The 19,438-nt window shown below is 32.9% G+C and overlaps 1 protein-coding gene across 1 annotated transcript in view; it reads right to left on the reverse strand.

The window, feature by feature from the left end:
- LOC140431284 (soluble guanylate cyclase 89Da-like) overlaps positions 1-19,438 on the reverse strand; it is a gene marked incomplete at its 3' end in the record, with an annotated part of 106,111 nt that overhangs the window by 23,722 nt on the left and 62,951 nt on the right. The gene's annotated exons all lie outside the window — the stretch shown is intronic.

Here is a 19,438-nt window from a genome sequence, read left to right on the forward strand (position 1 = left end):
TTTATGCCAAAATATCACCTTCGTTCGATTACAGTTACAGTGTGTTCCAAACAAATGTTCTTCATAAAACCGCTTTATAATGCATTTATACAAATTAAATGAAATATATTATTGTGTATTTCTTTAAGTAAACATTAATAGAAATATTTATATATTATTTCTACGCGTATATAATAAAATATGTCTAGTGGCTGTAATGCCAGTGTACTCGGCAAAGTGATTCTAAAAAAGAACACTAGTATTATGTGACCTCACGGGCTATGATGCGGATGACGTGCAACGGTAAGTAAATTAGATGAAGTATATGTATATATATTTTTTCTCTTCTTTTCATTAATTGTTGTACTGATTTCCCAATTTTAAATTTATCTATTTTAGTCTATTCGATTGCAAATAATTCAAAAACTTTCTCCATGGAGAATGGAACAACAGAGAGAGATGGAAACGGTTGAGCGAGGGAGGGCAGTGAATACTGTAGAATCCCTAAATATATATATATACATCAAAAACTTTTTACTGCGCCCAATAAGATTAAAACATCATGTAACTGGCTGTATGGCAAACTGCCGAAGCCATATAAAAAAAGTATTAAAATCCTATCCATTAAGTTAAATCTAAATATGTAAAACCATATATTGATATCTCCGCTACAATTTTAGTGTTACCTTTAAGTACCAAAAGAAGGTACTGAGGATGACCTGTGCTTAATTTTGGACGACACTTTTAACAAGTTTTAAATTAAATGTTTTTACACCAAGATACAAATTTGAAGTTTTTTCTTCTTCTTATGGTGCCCTATCCAAATAGTGGATGTTGGCGACAATTCTGGCATACTCTCTCGGTCTTGTGTGGCTCTAAAGAGTGCATGGGCATCGAGGTTTGTCCAATCCCTTATGTTTTTAAGCCATGAGCTTAAGCTTAAACCATAATAAGCTTTAAGAACTGGTACTTGGAATTTCGAAATATATCACCCAGATAAGCAGTTTTTCTTCTTTTTATTATTGGCAGCAATTCTCGTTCTCTGCCGATTTAGGCAGATTTGAAGTTTTTTACTTCTGTATAAGTTTTTTAACTATGGTATACAGCCAACTACTGGGATTTCCCCATTAAAATATTTGACCTTTAATTATTGTTTCTTAATATCTTTTATAATTAGCCTTTCTCTACCTTCTTTGTCGTCTTATCAATCATTCTCTTCATTTAAAACTTACTTACAGTTTTCGTTAATATTTTTTCTTGGTTTCTATACTTAATTGATTTATATTTGTATACTTTCACAAAGACATATTCAATAACAATTAAGAATTTCACACACAAATTAACATATAAGAAAAATAAGGTTATTTCGACAAAAATAAAGCAAAATTGATAAAAACACAATAACCAAACTACTATTTTAAACACCTAAGTTTACTTTTAATAATAAAAAGAGCTTGTAGGTATTATGAAACTGGGTGTAACATTAGTAGTTAGTCTAAAGTGAACATTAGTTAAGGTTTAGTTTAGATTGTCATTATAAAATCGGGCTTTAATTTTTATTCATGCACTTCTCATTTTAAAATTATTTCATGTAAATATAATGTCAGATTTTTACAATATTCAGTTCAAAAATTGTATTAAAAAGTGTCACAAAGAGTTATTAGTAAAACATTTTAAGTTGAACTTTTATCTTTATACTTTGGAAGACATTTTTAAATCAGCACATATTAAATAAGGCTTTTTACGAAATAGTAGTCACGGTAAATAATTGAAAGAGTCCATTTACGTGACGAGGGGTGATTATTATACAACATGTAAACTTTTTAATGTCATTAAAATCACAGAAAACGTAGTATAAAACTTCGCGCTAATCTACAGTACCGCCTAATGTACCATTTTTTTTTTTTCATAATGTAACTTTTGGTAAATTAAATTACGAATCTGTGATCAATTAAAAAAAAAAGAAAACAATGTAAGAAAATCTGCCTTATTTCCACACGTCGTATATTTGACAAACTTCTTTCTACAAAACTGCTGTAAAAAGTAGTATATATTTCATCCCTGAACCTTCTACTTTGCATGCAAAGAAAAATGGAAATAAAATTCGGATCCGAACGCAAAGGGAACTCCGAAATCCAATAAAAATGTTTAATTCTTAAAATATGCACCTAACATCTCGAAAATATCGATCGAGATGTCAAGTGAAGAAAAACGTGATATATGAAAAGAATCGAAAAAGAAAGTTCGTAAGTTTTTTATTGTTTTGCTGTAGATTTTAATGTTTTATGCTTTTAGAAAATAATAACTTTCTATACGTAAATTATAAAAAACCTATTGTATACAAGGTGTTTAATGGCAAAACCATATTTAGTTAAAAATTTTATTGTATTCTTCGTTCTCTTCTGAGTGGTTGAGAACAGTCTTGATAGAAAAAAAATGGGGCGTGCATGATTTGGAAGCTAAATTTAAAATTCGACACTGAAAAATAAAATTACCTGTTTCTGCATACATGATTTGGACGCTGGGTGTAATTGAAATGTAAATGGAAAGTCAGGTAATAAAATTCTAGAGATTAAGCTTGATAAGGTTTATTTGTCACTTTGAAATAAATACGACATACATTTTACGAAATGGAATCGATCGATACAGTTAGTTTGATACTCATGTATCCTATTTCTAACGAACATATTTTTTTTTCTACTCTTTGGATCTTTAAGTCTATTACTTTCACTATTACAGACACTATTAATTTTAATGTAAGTTTCAGTTTAAAAATTTTTTAAAACATCAATAAAATGGAAAATATTTGGATAAGCATGGTAAAAATTATCATTAAAACGCGAGTGGAACGATTCACAAGCATTAGTTGTTAATTGTAAACTCTCACTCATCGCAGCCCACATCTCCGACGGAAATGTTGCGTGGTCGCCAATGTAGTTGTCCAATAAGTAGTCGGAAAACTTTTCAATTTTTGAATCCTTTGGTTGAATAGCCATAAAATCATATATGAAAGATTCTTCGACTTCTGAGGGAGGTAAAAATGGCAGCCCAAAAATATATTTCAGCCATTTAGATATTTCACTGTCTGCCAATTTATATTCCCGAATTAAGCCACAACCACCGATATTACGATACCAAGCTTGCATAAGATGAAAACGGCACCCTTTAATGTACACATTTGGATATTCAAAACGCGCAGCATTGTGGATAGCAATTTCAAAATCGGAGAAAATGATTTTTGGATTGAATTTTAGACCAATTACTTCATATTTGCGTTTCAAAACATTAAATAGTTTTATATAGGTTTGTTCCGATTTGTCGGGAAGTAAACAATAACACAATGGTATATAATGTCCATTGATAAATACATGTATGGTAAAAAAATGCTTGAAATATTGAGCACAGTAACTAAATGTACCGTCCATATAAATCGTTTCACTGCCGCACAGAAAACGCATGTTAGTGTTACACGAGAAGATGATAATGTTAGAACTTAGTTCAACCGCAAATATAAAATTCTCGTCTTTAAGTGTTTTGATATTCATAATATTTACCGCAGCAATAGTTTCTTCTTTACTTTTGGGCAGTTTCGGTTGAGCCATTCGCCGTTCACTGTATATTTGATTTCGTATTAAATTAACGTCTTTAACAGACATGTGGCTCAAGCAATCTACATTTTCTTTCAACGCACTATGTATGATTATGGACGGCCTTTCGGTCAAATTATCCTTAGCCTTCCTTTTGGCACTGCTACGCAGAATCTGTCTATTAAGCGTCTTGATATCACACTCGTGATTATGTTCTAGATTACTTCGGATCACTAACTTTTCTGGCCCTTTCGTGAATATCTTCGCTTTACACGACCGTTTTACGCACCTCTAATACGTTTCTCCCGATTTTAGTACTTTATCTTGAGAAAAAGTAAAACTGTTCACTTTGAGCAAAATTTTACCACGATTACTTACTAACGTTGAAATTTCCATGTTCACTTTTCACTATTCTCTGACAAACTAATAACTAGTAACTAAGTAAATTTCAATGACCATCATTAAACCCTAATTATATCTAATATCTGGTACCTGCGATAATCCTTCCGGCAGCGTCCAAAACAAGGGTACTTTTAAGACCCTCAGGTACTTCAGCGTCGAAAACATGCCCGCCCGAAAAATGAAGTTAAGAAATGAATATCTCAAGAAAACGTGTAGGATGCCTTTCGAGAAGATAAATAGAAATTTTAAGCCAGAACAGGCTACAAAAATGTAAACACTGAAATAAAGAAGATGAGTAAGTGTTGCGTTCTGCACATATATTTCATCCATGATCAATATAACAATTGGGGTCATCAGAAAGAGGAGAGAATATATTATGTTCAATCTAGAACTCGCTGATAAATTAATATTAGACGTTAGAAGTGTAAAAAATATGCGCACATATAATAATATAATTAATCCGTGGTAAAATGAACAAACTCTGTTGATAAAAGGTACACAAAATGCAATCAGACGTAATACAAATATTAATAAACTCAATTCAAAACTATAATCGGTATTAAAATACACATTAAATTAATAATGACATTAATACAATTTATTAGTAAACTCATCACGTAAACGCTGTGATATACATAAAAAAAAAGAATAATGAAATTATTACAATCTAATAAATATACAAATTTACGATAAAGGCAATAACGTTTAACCAAACGTAAAATGTTCACAAACGGTTAAAATATTCAACACCCATTATAATGTAAAATATAGTTTATCACAAACAATTTCAACTTGCCAAATAATTGAATATTAATGTAACGATTCTACACAGTAAACGTACGTGTGTATTGGATGTAATGGTTTATATAAGTAGTAATTTACCCCGTAAAACGGCTTCAGACACGAATGGATTGCGAACCCTTAGGTTCGGTCAAATTCAGGAATCAAAACTAGCTTTTTCACAAGACTCAAGCGAAGTCTCCTAGGAAGCGCTGAGCTTAACCCATGCAAATCTGTGTTGGTTGGAAGCTAAAACTCGACTATCTCATATGGCATATGGAACTCGTCTCTTATCTCAAATACACGTCTGTGCTATTTTGCAGATGGCTCGTCTTGCAATGTTTAGTTTTTAATAGCTGTGTTTTTATACACGGAATCTTGGCTTAAATATACTATAGGGAGAATCAAAACTAACAAAAAGAATTTTAATACACACTCGATCATAAAATCCGGGTCACCTTGAAAATTTCAAGTTTCTTGAATATTTTTGCATCTGGTGCAATAATAACCTTTTTCTTAAGCTAATGTATTTTTTATTTGTCATCAATGTTTGTTTTGAAAGAAAAAAAACCGGTTTTTTTATTGTTTTTATTGAAAAATCAGAAAACAAACCAAATTGTTGAAACAGACATACGAAAGGAAAAATGAAAAATACAGAACGTGGTAAAACATCAGTGGAATTTCAATGACTAATATCGTGTATTGCCTCCCCTTGCTCTAATAACCTCTTGCAGACGACGGGGCATATTCTCAATTTTTCTCCGGATTACATGTTAAGGTATGTTATTCCACTCTCTCACTAACAGATCCTTAAGCTCCTGTGCGTTGTTAGGAGGAGGTGTATGGGTTTGAATACGTTTTTTCAAATCGTCCCAGAGATGTTTGATGGGATTCAGGTCCGGAGACCTAGCTGGCCAGGGTAACCTCGTAATTCTAACCTCGTCCAAGTATTGCATACTGATCCTGGCAACGTGCGGTCGCGCGTTGTCCTGCATAAAAACGGCGTCTTCTCCAAACCCTGCCAGGGTGGGCCTAACATGTTCTTCCAGAATCTCCGTAATGTTTCTTCGGGCAGTTAAGGACCCATTTTCGATGAAGGGTAATTCTGTGCGGAAGTCAGAAGATACACCTCCCCAAGCCATGACCAAGCCTTCACCAAATGGCATTCTTGGAGCAATGCAAGCTTGTGAAAATCGTTCAACGGTTCTCCTCCAAACTCTTACACGTCCGTTGGATCCAGTTAGACAGAAACGGGATTCATCTGAGAATAACACTTTGCTCCAATCATTAATTCCCCAATGCGCGTATTGTCGAGCAAAAGCTAGTCGTGCAACTCGATGCGCCCGGTCAAGTGGCGGTCCTGTAGCCATTACCGGAGAAGATAGTCCAGAAGAACGAAGTCTTCTCCTGACTGTTGCAACGCTAACATTGCAATTTCGTACTTCCTGTAGGCAATTTCTGATTAGCAAATTCGTCTCCTGAAAGCGTTGAAGCACTCGTTGAACCGTAGAAAGGCTTACGCCAACAGTTCTTGCGACTTGCCGTTGAGTGTGACCGTCTTCCATAAGCGCAACAATGCGTGTCGTTTCAACAACAGTCAAGGCATTTTTTGGCAAAAAATAAACAATAATAAACACTAATGGTGGCAATAATAAACGTTTGTTTGTTGCGTTTGAACAGAAAGTCGAAGCACAAATGAGACATTTAAAACAAGCGGCAGTTACAGATACCGATCATTTTGAGAAGTGTGCTTTTTTTTTGCGAAATCGGCACTATTGGAATTCTTTGTTACAAAGGAAACCGCTAAGCTGACAACAATTCTCAGAAACATGCATTAGTTTGTATTTGTGTTATTATTATTTACGATAAAGCTCGTTAAAAATGAAATAACGGCGATTTTTAAGGTGACCCGGATTTTATGATCGCGAGTGTTTATTACAAACATTTAGACACAGTTACGAAACTGCAACAGTAAGTGATATATAAAAACCTTTAGTGAAAAAATATTTATAAAAGGTATATATATTTAAAAGAACCATTTCGTGCTACATCACAGAAACTTTTCAAATTAATTATTCCACGATCAGTGCTGCTACTAAGTATACATCGACACCTGATATGAAAAACATTGTAATTTAAAAAATTAATCCATAGTTAAAAAACATTGTAAGCAGAGTTACAATGTTATTCATATCAGGTGTCGATATGTGTGAAGCCACTAAACATATGGGTAAAAACCCTTTAAATGTTATTAAATTGAACATTTTTGTGGAAACAAATTTTAGACTTACTTACAATCTACTTAATTTAATTTAGGTCTAAACCTACATACTAAGCTTACCAACTTAACCTACGATCTAATCATAATTTGGATTAGATTGTAAGCAAAAATGGAGATGAACAAAAAAATTACTTCAGTAGAGACCACGGGCAAACAAGATGTATGTGTTCAATGATAGACAAATTACGGTTGAGTGATGATGATAATGATAGCTGTACCATAATGATACCATAAAAAATATCAGAATTTACGAAAAATCATATTAACGTCAAGTAATTTCCGCTAGATGTTGTAAATCTTTTAGTGCAAAGTTTGTTTAGCAGAAAATGGTTGACTTCAATTAGTGCGGTTGTAAATATTATTAAATTTATCTGACTTGGTCCATTGCTAACACCGGTCCAGAGCGATAAGCAAACGAGGTAGACAGAGTTGGTCTTTTGACAATTAACACTGACTAGACGGTACTCCTATAATAAAACAAAGGATCCACAAAATTTACAATAATTACGACGACAAAAACAAAAAAGCTGATATAAAATATATTGCTTTGCCTTATATACCCAAAATTAACGTTTTAAAATGAGTTTTAAAATAAATTAAATGTATTTTAATAATAAACCGTTTTTTTTTAATCCAAAAATTTGTTTTAAGATTTGATGACAGTATCACTCCACACATAGTTCTGTTTCGCTATCGCTATCCTCATCTAAACTAATTATGATCAGTTCAATTATATTATGATCTACATGAACATATGAATTTTCTTTACTTATTACGTGTCGGACTGAATTTCTCCAACCACTTGGAAGAATATCATTGACACATTTTCTTATTAACTCTACAACAGTGCTACTTAACGTTGGAGAAATATTTTGTTACCTCACGTTAGACTCCAATTCGTGCCACATATGTTCTACGGGATTAAACCTACAATAATAATAATTCCAATGTATCACAAACATATACTTTGTTTATAGAAAATGCCTTTAAAACTTCTAAAAGCTCTTGTTTTGATGTAACATTCTTCAAAGTACATATCATTCGTCTCCATGTAATTTTGAATTTCCAATTTAGTATTATTCGAGTTTGGAGCCTTACTTAGTTGACGACTGTGATAGCTTGCATTGTCCATTACTATCACGCTATTCTGAGGAATGTTTGGCATAAGAATATTTTTGAACCATTCTTCATAAAGTTCTGCCATTATATCTTCATGGTAGTTGACCCAAGAGTCTTTAATATTCTTTGCAGAACGCCACAGGGCATTTAGAACCCAACCAGTTTCTGATACAAGATGTAAAATCGTTATTTTTCCCTTTATTTGACGGATCTTTTGTCTTACATTTACCGGAGGAATCGGCAAATCCTTTAGGTCACGTTGAATGTGTGTCAAACCATGTCTCGTCGAGGTAAATTATCGGACGATTTTTAGAACGGAATTTTCTTATCGAAGTTATATTCTCATAACGCCATTTTTGTAATCTATGAGATTCCATAATTACTTGTCTTTTGTCAATTATACGAAAACGAAAGCCCATACTTTTCAAAATTTTCCATAAGCTTGTAAGGCTACAGCTTATTTGGGTTTCGTCAACATTGAGCCGTTGCTTCAGAGCTCTTAATGTAGGTATGCGTTGCTCTTCGTACAAGATATATACTTTTCGACGTATCAAGTCCTAATCGGCTTCGTCCATCCATTTGGTGTAACTGGAATCTTTACGTTTTTTTTTTGTTTCTATAGGATTTCATGTAATTCTTTTTACTGTGGTCAGAGGTATTTTCGTCAAATCGCATATTTCACTCATGGCGGAAGTTGTGTCAAGTCCTCTTTTAAGTAAGGTACTGTATATAATTTTTACAATTTGCTTTATTATTATTATCCCACGGACGCCACATAACGATAGAAAACGTAGTGAATAAAATAAGTAATATTACTTAACACTTCCCGTGATACATAAAGACAAACAAATTTTATCAAAAACTCGTATTTAAATCCTGGCTGGTATTCAGTTCCATAAACTTATTATATAAATACCTGAAAACCACTTAAAATGTGATTAGCAAACCCGTAGCGCACTACCATCGAATTCGAAAAACCCTCCAGTACAGTTTCTTTAATATAAGCCTTATCTGTATTAATGAAATTATAATGAGTTTTAATTGTACGCAATTAAATCAACATTAAGAAATGAAGATTGACAAATTTTACCAGGAAACATAATTAAATTTTACCTGAAACCGGGCCTTTTATAGTATTAGCGGTTAATTCATGATGTTTATAGTCGGTACTAATTGACGTCAATCATTTATTGCTAAACAAACTTTACTCATATTGCACCCTTATTAAACATATTGAATAATAAAATATATGGAGTATATGACAATAACATTTATTTCTGCGACTTTGATTATATTTAATATGTTAGTAATCTTTTAATCTTATATATTTATTTGTAACATTATGTTCTTCTAAAGCCTATAAATGTAACAAACTGTTCTGAAACGTACTACAAATATTAATATACCAATCAATCTCTTGCTTTCGTTTAAGAGGTGTTCATGAAAATTCATAGGCACTTCTTATTTAATAAGCGGTTTTAGCATCCCCTGTTCGTAGACAACATAATGGCTGTCTTAGCTGAATACACACCTCCCATTCATCATCATCACTGGCAGTCGTGATACCCTCAAGGACTTTATACAGCTCGGTAATCCTGAACTTCACTCGAAGCCACGTTCCCGAATAGAGTGGTTTTAGATCGACTGTTTCTCATTGATGTGTACGGTAATCTCGATAAAATTTATGATACAGTGGACAATAAGTTTTGTAATCACTTTCGAAATGAAGTGAAGGATGTTATGGTCAAAGTGTATTTAGAAATGGCGTTAACGATTGATGATAGAATTGTTGAACAAATAGGTAGTTGAGTGTATTTTTGTACGGTTTTGAATAAAAACCATCCTTAAATATTGCGAATATCTGTTGCTCAAAGTAAACTAATAAACAAACTTTACCAAGACACTACGTTCACACTAAGACATGACATGTTTAGCCTTGCTGAGAATTCGTCAGCCACTGCTAGAAACAAAGACATACTGATAAAGACAAGAAATGCGAGCTTGTCAACAAATATTTCAGACTTATCTACGAGTTCAATAGAAGAATGATATCATTCCATTGCCCCTTTATCAGTCCTTCTTCAGAAGTACGCTATCTAATTTAAATGACGTCTAAATGCGCCATTAAACATCTTTAAAATCAGTTTGTAGTTAATCGGCGATGGTTGTTATTTTTTTATTACGAACAAAAGTCGAGAAACGTAATTTATAACCTCCTATATATACCTTCTATTTAATTTATGATTGGCCGATGGACTTGGAAAAACACATATTCACTCCGGCTTCCATGTAGGGTCTCCTACACCCTGAGAGCCTCCTTCACGGAGCTCTGCTCCCTGCTTGTCCTTAGAATCTTTTGCTAGAACCCTTTCAACACCAAACCAAGTTTTATTTGTGAGAAATAAACCAACCCACCAAACTGAGATGGAAACGCAGAGGAAACTTCGAATTGACTGGCCGAAGTTCTCTGTAGAACAAATAAGAAGCCCATATGGAGCTGTTCTTTGTGAAGGCCCTAACCTTCCTATGGTGACAATACTACGACCGTCAATTTATATTTTAAAAGTATTCAACTAGTGAATTCAGAGGTTTACTCGGTCATTCAGGTTGGCAAATAAAAAAAAGAAGTCAACTACTTCATTAGTTTAACGTTTCGCTTTATATTTCTAATGTTGAATCAGTTCTCTAAAATACAACAGATGACATAGAGTTTATAAGAAATACAGGTGTTAATAGTTCATAACTTACAACTCAATATGTAGTATATTATCGATGTTATTGTAATATGTATTGTAAACTTTTCTCAACGTTTAAAAATAAATTAACAAAAAACATACAAACTCTGTAGATAATAATGCTCATATTCGAAAATACGAAGATACGAAAATTTTCAAACATTTCAAGCATTTAGCTTCAATTAGAAATGGTTCTCCAATGAAGACAAACAAAGCACTGATTTATTGCAATCCATTGCAACCTAATGCAATCAATGTAAAACGACGTAACGCGATACAGAAAATTGAAGGGCCATATGTCACCAATTTCAATCCCTGTTAAGGTTTGAGACGATTATGAACGTCTGGGGTATATATATATATATATATATATATATATATATATATATATATATATATATATATATATATATATATATATATATATATATATATATATATATTATATACATCAAGATCAACAGAGAAGTCAAAAATCTAGTAACTAAAGCAAAATATGTTTCCTGGGAAAATAAATGCCTCATTTTGTTTCTCCTAATGTCCTAAGCCAATTCAGACTATCTTTGTAGTTTGGAGATGCGTTTGTTTGTGTTTGCAGTCTAAATCCAGTTCTAACCCCAGAAATTTATAAAGAAAAAAAATAACATTTACTGAAATCCAGGTAACTTTTAAAGTAAAATAGACATTTTCTATTAAAAATTGCTTTCATCACAGGTCAAGAAATTGTAATAATTAAATTTATAAATGTTAGGGTGTGGTTTAGCTGTCAGATTAATTATTCTCAGTTTTAAAATTCAATATTGACATCTGACAGCTAGATTTATTTTTGACATTTGGTATAAACCTAATCATAATTCAGATTTTGTTTTGTTTTTGTTTTTGTTTTTTAAAAAAGGTTAACCACTATGCATAGTTCCATTTAAAAGCTATTTTTCATTTCTAATTTTTTTCGTTACAAATTGTTGCCCATTAACAATTGTAGGTTTTGTAGTACCTCCAACTTCTAGAGTTTGTAAACGGATATAACATAATAAGTTTTTTGTTATTTTGTATTTACTTTTGTAACTATTTATATAGTATTTTTTGTACTATTTATAGATGTAACTGTTTGTGGCGAGATAACAATAAATAATAAATTTTTTCCCTAAACCATTTTGTTTATTTCTTTTAAAAAAGTTTCTAACCCCTTTTTGTGTTTTTAGGAAGGAAGGGCCTTTTCTTTCATCCAGCAGGAAGATTCTTCTAAGAAGCGTCCTTATTTAAATAACTTGAGAACCTTCTTGTGTTTTTTTTTATCCAGGAGACTCATGTAAGTACCCCTTTTTTTCATTTTAGTAGTTACCCTATTCCAGCCCTCTTGTTATTCACTTATCCATGACCCCAGCTCTCCAAATAAACCCTGAGTAGCCGTTCGCAACAGTTTAGTTTTATTTTGCTTGTCCTATCTCCACCCCAATAATTTCTGTCCCAAATTTTCAAACCCTATAATATTACCCTATGTGGTAGGCAAAATATTCGTTACATCCCTCAAAGGCAATAGTATAGATATTACTTTGAAGCCACGTAGAAAAATTAACGATAAAAAATAGCCCTGAGATTAAAAATTAATCAAGAGAAATTTATTTATTTTCCAAATTAAGCATTTTGGAATTACCTATTTGCAATTCATAATATATATATATATATATATATATATATATATATATATATATATATATATATATATATATATATATTCTGCCCCACATAAATGTCTTTTTTCTCTAAGAGGGCATCTTCTTCGGTGGTGTATTTAGTTAAGCACTAAACGTGCCGTTCATTTTTCACGTCTTTTTGTTTGCAATAAAACAAAATCCTATTTAATATTTTATGAGCATTTATCAGAAATAATCCCTTAATTTAATGATAAAATAACACATAGCGTCAGATTGCTGGCTTTATTCTTTTATGATGAAAGTTTCAGAGAAGGACGCGACAATTTTATCTTTCTATAAGAAAAGACATTATGAAAATGACTTTTTTGATAATAGATAGAAAGATAATTTTTTCTGCGGTTTTCCTTTGCCCCTTTCTTTTAGGGTTTTAATACGGAACGTTATGAAAGTTGGCAAAGCTGCCGTCTTTATCGGATTTATGAAAGTCGGAGATATTATTTCTTGATTTCTAGGTACATTTTTAACGCCATATAATGTATATATATATATATATATATATATATATATATATATATATATATATATATATATATATATATATATTAGTCAGTATAGGAGATGTCAATGCCCAAATAGGCAAAGAAAATTGCTTCAGAGAGGTTTTAGGTGGAAACTCAATACATAACACAACAAACAATAATAAAAAAAAACTATGTAATTTAGCATCGGCATTAAACATGGAGTTAAGTAGCACGAGATATAAACACAAAGAGAAACACAAAATAACATGGATGAGACCAGGAAGTCTAGAGGGAAATCAAATGTACTGATAAAAAGAAACACAAACAATCGATAAATGACGTTAGATCTCACTCAGGGGCTAACATCGATTCGGAACGAATGCTAGTGATTACAAAATGTAAAATAAAAACAACAAAGAATGAAATGCGAAACGCACAGAAAAAATGGGACGTAGATAAATTGAAAGAGAGAGAAGTAAGAGGAAGATTTGTACAAGAAGTCAATACAGAGATGCAGTTCAAAGAACAACACATGGAGGAACAGTGGCAAACAATCAAACAAGGAATAAACAATGTAGTAGAGAAAGTGGTTGGCAAAATGCAAAATGAAAGAAGAAATAATTAGTTTGACGATGAGTGCAAATTAGCAGTGAAAGAAAAGAATATAACAAGATTGAAATGGTTAAGCACAAGCAAAGAAGAGGAACGAGAAAAATACAAAGATCAAAAGCAAAAGTCAAAAAAATTATTTAAATAAAAAAAACCAAAAAGTAAACAAAATTATAAACTAGGTAGAAACAGAAAATAAAAGACACAACTCAAAATCATTGTACTAGTACTTAAAAAAAGCTAACTGAAAACGGACAGCTAATATAAGCTAAAACAGCTAAACGGGGTAAGAAACGGATAAAAAAGAAGAAAGAAAAACAATAACGAACACGGATTAAGATGAAGAAGAAAAATAATTGACCTACACAGAAGTAAAAGAGAAAATATGCAAACTTAAAAACGGGAAAACAGCGGGAGACGACGGAATATGTGCAGAACTTATAAAATACGGTGAAAAGGTACTATATAGAAAGATTTATGAACTAATACAGCATATATGGGCAAAGAAATAATGCCCGAAAAATGGCAGAAGGGAATTATAGTGATAATCCCAAAACAAGGAAACCATAGAATATGCAAAAACTACCGAGCATTTAATTTACTGAATGTAACATAAAAAGTACTGAACGGTAAAATTAAAGACAGAAAATGAAAATCTACAAAACGACCATAAGACCAATAGTAGTATATGCTGCAAAAACATTTACATTAACAGCAAAGAGAAGAACAGCAATTTAAAGTGTTTGAGAGGAAGGTTATCAGAAAAATACTGGGACCAAACAGGGAACTCCAAGATAATGCAAGACAATGAATTAATCACGAAATAGAAGAATGAATGCGTCAAGAGAACACAGTTAGAGCAATAAAAACACAAAGAATTAGACGGTATGGACACATAATGCGAAGAGAGAAGAGCAACTTGTTAAGAGTTATAGCGGAATGGATACCACCAGGTAAAAGAACCAGAGGCAGACCTAAACTAGGATGGAGAAAATAAGTGGAAGAAGAGTTAAGGAGTATGTTAATTAAAAATATAAAAAGGACAATCAAAGAGAGAGAAGAATGGAGAAAAGTGGTAAAAACAGCGAAGTCATACCAGAAACTGTAAAACCAAACACACAGAATGGGAGGATCCCCCACAATATATATATATATATATATATATATATATATATATATACTCAATGACATTAGAAGTATTACACCTAGAAGGAATAAATTCTTGAACTTAATTTTTTGGCAACAGAATGACAACATTTAAAACATGCTATGATAACAATATCAATATTTTATCTTTTCTACTTTTTGTAAAAATAAAGTTTTACCTTTAAATTTTTTTGTGAAGATACCGATTTGTAAAAACCGGTTTGTATAGAAATTTTTAGTTATTATTCCTCAGTCTAATTGTATTCAGTGTAAGAAAATACCTTGAGTTCGAAGACATCAAAATTACCATCATGTAAGCGATTTTGACAGGGGCAGAATTATTGCGTATAGAGATATGGGTTTGTCGTATCGCGAAATATGCCGTTGCGTTAATTGTAGGGCAATGACGGTTATGCGTGTCTGTCGTGTGTGGACAAACGAAGGTAGAGGAACACGAAGAAGACCTACTGGTCAACCGAGGCGTACCACAGACCGTCAAGATAGGTGCTTTAGATTACTTGCTCTGCGAGACCGTTTTGCTACTACGCGTCAAATTGCTGACCAATGGTTTGGAGTAGTAGGTAGACCTGTTAGTATGCGTACACTATATCGTCGCATTCGAGCCTTTGGACTGGTTTCATTCCGCCCACGACTAGTGCTTCCTTTGACTGTGGATCACTATCGTCAACGTTTGAATTGGTGCAGAGAACGGCAGCATGGGGTGGCAGAATGGCGTAATATAGCATTCAGCAATGAATCAAGATTCTGTTTAGGAATGCATGATGGTCGTAGGATGGTAAGACGCCGCCGTGGAGAGCGACGAGATATCGGGTTTGCTGTTGAGAGACATGTACACAGGACAGTTGGAGTAATGGTTTGGGGGGCTATTGCCTATGGTAGCCGATCACCACTTGTGTTTATTCGAGGCAATATGACAGCTGCGCGTTATCTTGATGACATCCCACAAACCACTTTACTGCCTTATCTCGACCGCCGTCGAGACGCCCTTTTTCAGCAAGACAACGCGCGTCCCCATATTGCTCGTCAAACTATGGACTTTTTCCAAGAAGCTGGCGTTAATGTTTTGCCGTGGCCACCCCGTGCTCCGGATTTAAATCCTATCGAATATGTATGGGATATGATGGGAAGGAGACTGTCCACTTTGCACCATCCTCCACAGACTCTGGCACAGTTAATACATGAAGTTCAAGTTGCTTGGAACGAGATGCCACAAGCAGACATCGATCATCCCATTTTGTTAATGCCTAGACGTATACAGGAGTGTAATCAGCTACGGGGGGTCGCCAAACACATTATTAATTTTTTTTTGATTACTTGTTAATAAAAATTCTTGACAACGTTATCGTTTCATTCTTGATGTAAATCTACCATGTTGCCAAAAAATTAAGTTCAAGAAATTATTCCTTCTGGGTGTAACACTTCTAATGTCACTGAGTATATATATATATATATATATATATATATATATATATATATATATATATATATATATATATATGAAGCGTATGTACAGGGAAAAAAGGAGGTATGTCAAATGACGGGCGAAAATGAGATAATTAGACCATATAGTGGCACAAACTGGATACTATTTCATGTAAAAAATTCACATGGATAAAAGAGGTTCGTCAGGATGTAACACATATTCTTATATTTGTTATACAAAGTAAAAAAGGAGGCATGTCCGAGCGCTACAGGGAAAAAAGGAGGGATGTCAATGTGACCGACGCCGACGAAGCGGTTAATACATTTAATTTTTAGGTGGTTCAGAGGTGTTTAGAGGTTACGTATGTTTGTTTACTGATCCTGAAAGGAGAGTTATCAAGTTGTAAATATGTCTAGTGAGAGTGACGAATTTATGAAATGTGATGTTATGGACACACGGGAAAATAATGCAAAGAAACGTAGAAAATATGGACGGATTCATGAAGTAAATAAAAAATTAAATAGACAAAGCCATATAATAGGATCGGATTGTAAGTGCGTTAGGTTTAAGTGTTTTCTACAAATACCCGAACAAGCAAGAATTCAAATTCTTAGAAAGTTCAACCTCATGGAGTAGACAGATGCCTAAAAGATGTACTTATGCGGATTAATTACTGTACAAACTGTACAGCAACGAATACCACAAGTATCAGAGAACTCTGCACGTCTTTACGATGCCGAATTTAGTTATAGAATTCGTTATAATGTAAATGACGAAACACAAGAAGTTAAAGTATGTCAGAAGGCCTTTTTGGCATTCCATGGAATTGGGAAAAAAAAAGTTAGAACTTCTACAAAAGTCACTAAAATTAACAGGTCACGCTCCAAAAGATACAAGAAGAAGACATGGAAACCATCGTCATCAAGTTTCTATGGAAACAAAAAACTGTATAATGCATCATATAGGGTCTTTCAGGGGCGGAAAAAGACATTATAGTTTGAAAGACTCGTCGAAATTATACTTATCTGAGGATTTAAATATTACAAAATGTATACAATGTAGTTTTCCAAGGACCAATACGTGTAGTTCTTGTGATGAATATTTAGCAAACATTAAAAGTCTTGAGAAGCAGTGTCTATTAGCGAAATTTTAGAGGAAACAAATAAATTAAATGCTGATATTAAGCTACTAGATACAGAAAATAAGCTACATAAACTTAAAGCCCAAGCATTTTATAACAGTAAACAAACTGCGAGAATAGCTAGTAGAAAAAATGTACACACAGAGGTTGGATGCATGGATTTTGCAAAAAATCTGCAAATACCCATTATTAGTACATATGATATTTACTTTAAGAGATAATTGGGTTTATACTCGTTTAATATACACGTCTTGTTTACAGCTGAGTCGACATTTTATATGTACCCCGAAACTGTTGTCAAAAAAGGTAGCGATGATGTTTGTTCACTGCTTCATCACTATATCTATAACTATCTTGATCAAAAAGTACGAAACTTGAATATTCTCTGCGTCTCGTGCGGAGGACAGAATAAAAATTACACTGTTCTTCGGTTTGTTCATAACATAGTTCATCATGAGAACAGACTGGACTCTATCCAAATAACTTTTCCTGTTTGGGGACATTCCTACCTAAAATGTGACAAAGATTTTGGACTTGTCAATCAAAAATCAAAAGCCGAACTTTTTCAGGACTGGACAGAAGTATATAAAACTGCTAGATGAAAACCATCACCGTTTCATGTTGAAAAATGTCTTCAAGATTATTTTCGAAAATGGACTAAATATTTACGCAAGCATTATAAAAATAAATGCAATTTTCTAACTCGACCCATCCGCGAGGTAAAAGCTGTTAGGTATCATCCTCATCTTTTGTACTAGAGAATAACATTTAATGGAACTTCGGAGACCACAGCAACTACCCCTAAATTGCCCGAAATGGAATTTGAGCTACCTTCATATGCTTATACAGGTAAAACCCCCCAATTAATTAGTTTTATAAAGCTTACTTTTGTTCTTTTTTAGCACTTCTGCCCATCAGTCAAGCGAAATATGCAGATGCTGCAGATCTAAAAAAAATTTGTGGTTCAGATGCCCAACGTTATTTTGATGAACTTCCGCATCAATAATTTAGAGATCCAATATACCCAAATCTCGTGTAGACGCTATAAAATTGTTGAAAAAAAACTATTTTTAATCTCTTTTACATAAATTATTTTTATAATAATCGTTGTTTGTTTTCTGAAATAAAATGCATTTTTGTATCAACGTTGTTAATTCTTTTCTTGACATACCTCCTTTTTTACTTTAATATTTTAAATTAATGTGTAAAATTTCTAAATGTTTGGCAAAATAAAGAAAGGAGAATAATTTATGTTTTTGCAATTCAACTGAAACCTTATATTTAATCTCTGGTAATACCTTGACCAATGTAAATGACAAGACTATAATCTTTGTGCCGTTTTGAAGTATTAAAATCGCATTATTTCAGAATGTGTTATTTATGACATACCTCCTTTTTTCCCTGTACCCTTTATGTATATATATATATATATATATATATATATATATATATATATATATATATATATATATATATATATATATATATATGCACTTGAGACAGTAGACGAGTATGTATAGCTGGGACAATTAATACAGAAATCCGGCTTCCTAGTTCCAGAAATCAACAGAAGAATGAAACTGGTTTGGGCATCTGTTGGCAGAAATGCAGTTATATTCAAATCGAAGATGCCAATCCCCTCAAGATAACAGCATTCGATCAGTGTATACTACCAATCATGATATACGGCTGCGAAACGTTTACACTAAAGAAAGAGATAATATCGAAACTCACTCAAAGGTCAATGGAGCGATGCATGCTAGGTATAACAAAGAGAGGTCGAAAAAGAATAGAATTGATCAGACAGAAAACCAAGGTCACTGATGTAATCCATAGAATTAAATCTTTAAAATGGCAGTGGGTGGGACATTTAGCGAGAAAAACTGACAATAGGTAGTCCACTAGAATTACACTGTGGTATCCAAGAGGCGTCAAGAGACTAAGAAGACGTCCAAATTTATGATGGGACTATGACATAAGGAAACAAACCGGTAAAACATGACACAGAAAAGTGAATTTTAAACAATCGTGAGCAGAAA

The sequence above is a fragment of the Diabrotica undecimpunctata genome, unplaced genomic scaffold (assembly GCF_040954645.1).
Source record: "Diabrotica undecimpunctata isolate CICGRU unplaced genomic scaffold, icDiaUnde3 ctg00000621.1, whole genome shotgun sequence".
Lineage (NCBI taxonomy): Eukaryota > Metazoa > Arthropoda > Insecta > Coleoptera > Chrysomelidae > Diabrotica > Diabrotica undecimpunctata.